Raw genomic sequence first — 5,912 nt, 5'->3', positions numbered from 1 at the left:
ATATACTAAAAATGTTGACTGGTCGACCAACCAATTTTGGATAATACATTTTAAAGTTATATAATTTTAAAAGTTAGGATGGGAGGGAAACTGTGGTTAGAAAATACGCTCAGATAAAAATAATACTTCACTCCACCCTAATTCTTTCTACCCTGAACTTAAAACTTCAATAAACAGAGACTGTTAGAGTGTGTGTTACAATAGTATATATCAGTAAAATATATTAATCAATGTATGCAGTTTTATAAATGAATTATGAGAAATACACCGATTATATGTGTTTCATTGGAATATTTTAAATATAGGGAAATTATTATTTTTTAACGTTAACCGAAAATGTTTATTGCTAACGTAAGGTTTGCTCCATCTCACAGGTTTTTTGGAAACATGTATTGTTTTGTTTTTTACGAATAACATGACCGTTTGCGTCATACTTTAATAAATCTGTTACTACACATAGTGTAAATCTTGCTAAAAAATGTATGTTATGTGTACATTTACATTTTTCTCTGTACATTTTAAGGTTGTCTATCGTAGAAGTTTTTTTCAGAATAACAAGAATTCATTAGTACAATATGAAAAAATCTACTATTTTATTTGTATTTTTTATTATGATGGAATTAGCATTAGGTAATTATAATTTATAGTTTTTTACAATTACATTCTCAGGTTCAACACTATAATTACCATAGTTGTATCATGTTTGGTTTCTACTTAAATGACAAATTGTATTGAAAGAAGTTAATTTCATGAAGAAATTTCAAAATTATATACCCGAGTATGAACTTATATTAAAACCTAATTTTGTTGTTTATATATTTTAGTCACACAAGGTCGACCATATCCAAGTATGTTTTATAAATTATATACAGCTAGTTCATTGGATAATATAGATCTAGAAGTAGAAAACAGTACTCTTAAAGATTACATTTATTGTACATATTATGTTTTTGGAGTATTTACACGGTACCAAAATTAAACAAAATATTTGATAAAATTTTATAATTTTATTATGAAAAACTGCGTCCAGGAAAGTAATAATACGTGTAAATAAGGATATGTACTTGACTGTATTTTGCTATACAAAATTATGTAAATATTTTGTTTGTTAAGAGGACGTCGCAGGTAAAGTGTTACGTATACAACTCCCGAGAGATGGCGTTATTCTCCGTCTCGGCGCGGCGGCGGCGGTTTATAGTCATGCCCATACGAGTGCTGCGGCGGCGCGTTGTAGTATTATCAGAGCGGCACATTATTCTATCACCGACTGCCGATCTAGTAAAAACTAATATTATGCTGGAAACGTATGATTCGTCGCGGTAAACATTCGCTACTTCACGAGCTCGCGCGCGTGTTACAATCTCGAGTAAATCTTTTTTATAGCTACTGTTCATTAACATTTATATAACAATGGACAGAGTAGAAAATACAATACCCATCATAGTTTGAATAATTCTGATAACTTAATTACTTTTTTTTAGCGTATAAATAATTTTCTCAGATATCAGAATAAACTTGGTACCTCGTATAGCGTACTTACTTATTAACATTTATATTGGAGCATACTTATTTTGCATGTCTAATACAATAAAATACGTGTTTCCAAATTTGCTTAGCCTATATTGTCCATGGTCGTTATGAATATTTTAGTTTATTTTCTCTTTTACTGTTTTTTTTTTATAGTATTATAGGTCACCAAACAAAATCATTAAAAATCAGTATTTTATGTAAAACATTTCAGCTTTCTGATAATTCATTTATAAATCCAAAATTAATAATTGAAAACATGTTTATAAAAATTCATCAATAGAATAATAATTGTATAATGGTACGAGTATCCGTTATAAACTTTAAGTGCTGGACGGGTCATATATAATATTCTATGATTTATTTCATTAAATAATAATTATATATATCATTTATATATTATTATATAAATCTAATACTATTTCATAAAAAAACAATGTGTACATATGTAAATTTTGTATTATAATTTTTCGGTTTTTTCGGAGAGGTATTTGAATATTTTTCCGTTTTTTTACAGTGTGCAATAACCCCCCTCCCTCCCCCTGTTCCCTAAACCATTTTTTAAATCACAATTTTTACAAATTATAATTTACTACAATTGCTACCTTTTTCATACAAGCGACTTAGCGACTGGCTTCTTCAGCTAATTCTCTATAAAATAATGAACATAAAATAGCAAATATTGAATAACAGTATCGCTGCGCAAGTAAAAAATAATACTTGTTTGTTATTGAGAATTGATTGTTAAAAATTGGGTTATCTGTTTTTACTTCAGGTAATAATATAATTGCGGTGTCACCGTTGTCGTTATCGCTGTCGCCGCGCTACTGCAGTCGGCCCAAAACCGGTTTTCCGAACGTATAAAGATATGTAGTAAATTGGCCGCTAGGCGCGCCAGCTCTCGACGTAATAATTATTATAAAAATTCAAAAAACATCCCTTCGCACTTCAAATAGTACTCGTACGCTTTTGGTGGTAGAAAATTGTTTATAGTACCATATGAAAGATCAGAACTTTTTCTACGTGCCTATAGAGAGTTTTTTTCGATAACTTTATTTACAATGGTTTTATGAACGTTTGAAAAAAGTAAAAATTCTTATTGAAATAACTATAAGTAAACAATTTTTTTTTGGAAATATGGCTCTATACGCACATAGTAAACATTCCAGGCTTTCTTTAGGTATCCTTAAATTTATTCTACGATTAATAGTTTCTGAGTACTATTTGAAGTCCGAAGCGGTGTTTTAGTACTCGAAATATTTGACTGCGACGTCCTCTTAACAGTTATTTTATTTGTGTTATCTGTTGGTTAGGTGAGAAAAATGAGGACACAAAAAAGTTGCTAAGTAAATTTACGTTGTTTCTTAAAAATAAATGGGTCAAAACACTAAGTACGATCGACCTTTTGGAGCACTCCCCCGGGGTACTTTTCTAAATTCAACCTCCATGTGTGTTTCGACAATAAGAATGTTTTTCGACAGTAAATCAATTATTTTTCTTTTATTCTGGTTCTTATCATATAAATTGGTTTTCATATTTTAGTTTTTTCCTTTACTCTTTTTTTTAATCATTTTTTTATAGTATCTTCGGAAAAAAGAAATATTTGTTAAAAATTAGTTTCTTATGGAAAATAATGGATTTTTTCGAGTAACAGATTGTCATTTAATTAGGTTTATAATCTAAAAAGTTTAATTTTTCCGTGTTGCCCAATATTTGAGAAATTTTCTCATATTTTTTAGAAAGCTGCATAGTGCAATTGAAAAAAAAATCACAGTAATCAAAATAGTTGAAATAATTATGTTTTAAAGTTAATGTACTTTTTTGTTTTTATTAAAATTATAAACTCAATTATTAACATTCTGTTTCTCAAAAAAAAAATCTATATTCTTTCAGAAAGCTTAGATAATTTTACATAAGACACCTTTTTTTAATAGTTTTATATTTATGGCAGTAGATACTATACAAGAATGATAAATACAAAGTAAACAAAAAAAACTTAAAATACTTTACACGATTATGGCTAAAATAATTGAAAATATTCTTTTCATCAAAACAGACATGGATGGTAAATTTCAAAATATTTCACGGGGCCTGAAAGATCGTTCATATTTTGCGGTTTTGGCCATATATATACATATCTGTTTTTATTACTCTCCGTGCTTATTTATATGTATACCATTTTAAAATGACAATATTTCTAAACAAGCAGCCAGTATTAGTCCTTACTACAGTTATTGAAGCAATAATGGATAATTTGACTACCTCAAAGAAAACTAATCAATAGCTTGTTACATTTATTTTAAGAAATTTATGAAAATAAATTTAATTCTTTAAATATTACTCTACATTGTTGAAAACAATATTATATAACAGAAAATTAAAGATTTTTTACATTCATTTAAAGTTAGCAAAACAATAATTTGATTTTTATAACCTGTTGGTTTCACAACAGATTTAACAAAAGATTTAAAAATTGTTAATATTTAAAAAAATGGTAGATGAAAATGATACTAAACCAGATAAGTCTACAAAATAAATATTTATTTATTTTATGTGAAAGCTACACCAGAGTGCTGAAAAATCGTATAAACCATGATTCATATTTAAACTCATTAAATTGTTATTTTTCTAAATACTATTATGTCAATTAAAGTAAGGAAACATTAATTTGATATGTATAATTTATTGGATTATAGGTGCTGATAAAAAGTCAAAAAGTGTTCCTCTTGTAGTAGGTATGAACAGTAGAGTTAGTAGTTACCTAATGTAAACATTCCTTATTATCTTTTATTATTTAATTATTATTTTTGTATACCATTAAGTCAGTTCTTTTTCTTATCATTGTCCTTATTTTTCCCGTGCTTTCATCGAACCCTTTCTCTAACACTATATAAGTTAAAACCACATGATATGTGTTAATATTCTTCTACTGGAATTAGAATAGTAACCCTCTTAACAGTTTAAAAATCGTAAAAAAAATGTTATATTTAAAGCTATTATTTTCTTACATATTTAAAATAAAAAATGTTTTGTTGTTTAACAATATGTTCTCAAAATAATATAAAATGTTTTTGTGTATTAGACCTTGGTTGTTCATCATTCATACGCGGTATGTTTTTTAATAACTTATTACTTTGTTTCATAAATTTTGTTTGCACAATTGAACTATGGTACCAAAAATAATCACGGTTATAGCTAACTTAAATTGGACGTCCTAAATCTCTTGTTCATTTATTTTGAAATGTGGATTGTTGATAGTTCTATAATCGAGCATTTTTAAAACAATTTATAAAAGTTGTATACTACTCCAAAATCAATGAATTTGGAGTTTGTTGATTAGAGATCACGCTTTCCTTTTTAAACAAAAATTAAAGATGTTTAACATTATTTAAAATTGTAGTTAATTATCCGTTGTTTTTAAACTCATTGACATTCAAAAGCAAATGGTGTTAGAACTGATTGGTAAATTGTTCTAATTGTAAAATTATTTTTTACTTTTTACTTTTTTACTATTTTTTAGAAATACATGTTGTAAAAATAATTTTTTTTTATTTTACATTTTATTAATAGTCCTATTAAAAGTACTTAATAATTGCAAATAGATTATTGAATTCATTTATTTTTTAATTAAATCATTTTTTTTTGTATACCATTAGGTCAGTTCTTTTTCTTGTCACATATATTTTAAAAAAATGTTGAAAATAAATTTAATTCTTTAGAAGTATACTTATTACTCTATATTGGTGAAAACAATATTATAAAACAGAAAATTAAAGACTTTTTATAATAATTTAAAGTTAGCAAAACATTAATTTGATTTTTGTAACCTGTTGGTTTAGGTAGTAAATCGTCAAGTGACTTAAAAGGGAAGGTGTTAAAGCGTATTCCAAGTAAAGTATAGACAGTAGAGTTAATAATTACCTAATTTACACATTCTTTATTATATTTTAAATATTTAATTATTATTTTTGTATACCATTAAGTCAGTTTATTTTCTTGTCACATTTATTTTTAAAAAAATATTGAAAACTAATTCAATTTTTTAAAATTATACATATTACTCTATATTGGTGAAAACAATATTATAAAACAGAAAATTAAAGACTTTTTACATTAATTTTAAGTTAGCAAAACATTAATTTGATTTTTATAACCTGTTGGTTTAGGTAGTAAATCGTCAAGTGACTTAAAAGGTAAGGAGTTAAAGCGTATTTCAAGTAAAGTTTAGACAGTAGAGTTAATAATTACCTAATGTACACATTCTTTATTATATTTTAAGTATTTAATTATTATTTTTGTATACCGTTAAGTCAGTTTATTTTCTTGTTACATATATTTTGAAAATTAATTTAATTCTTTAGAAGTATACATATTACTCTATATTG

The 5,912-nt window shown here is 26.1% G+C and overlaps 1 long non-coding RNA gene across 1 annotated transcript; it reads left to right on the top strand.

The window, feature by feature from the left end:
* Window positions 1–526: 526 nt before the first annotated feature.
* LOC126840120 (uncharacterized) lies at window positions 527–2,875 on the top strand. The gene is made up of 3 exons (XR_007686045.1): window positions 527–630; window positions 825–848; window positions 2,841–2,875. It is a non-coding gene; the product is annotated as an uncharacterized LOC126840120 (long non-coding RNA).
* The last annotated feature ends 3,037 nt before the right edge of the window (window positions 2,876–5,912 follow it).

This window comes from Adelges cooleyi, unplaced genomic scaffold, assembly GCF_023614345.1.
Source record: "Adelges cooleyi isolate 19-005CV unplaced genomic scaffold, UGA_ACOO_1.1 ACOO_flye_CR_arks_rails_tigmint_CR_PRNA_355, whole genome shotgun sequence".
NCBI classification, from domain to species: domain Eukaryota; kingdom Metazoa; phylum Arthropoda; class Insecta; order Hemiptera; family Adelgidae; genus Adelges; species Adelges cooleyi.
This window is presented reverse-complemented; position numbering and strand designations above follow the sequence as displayed.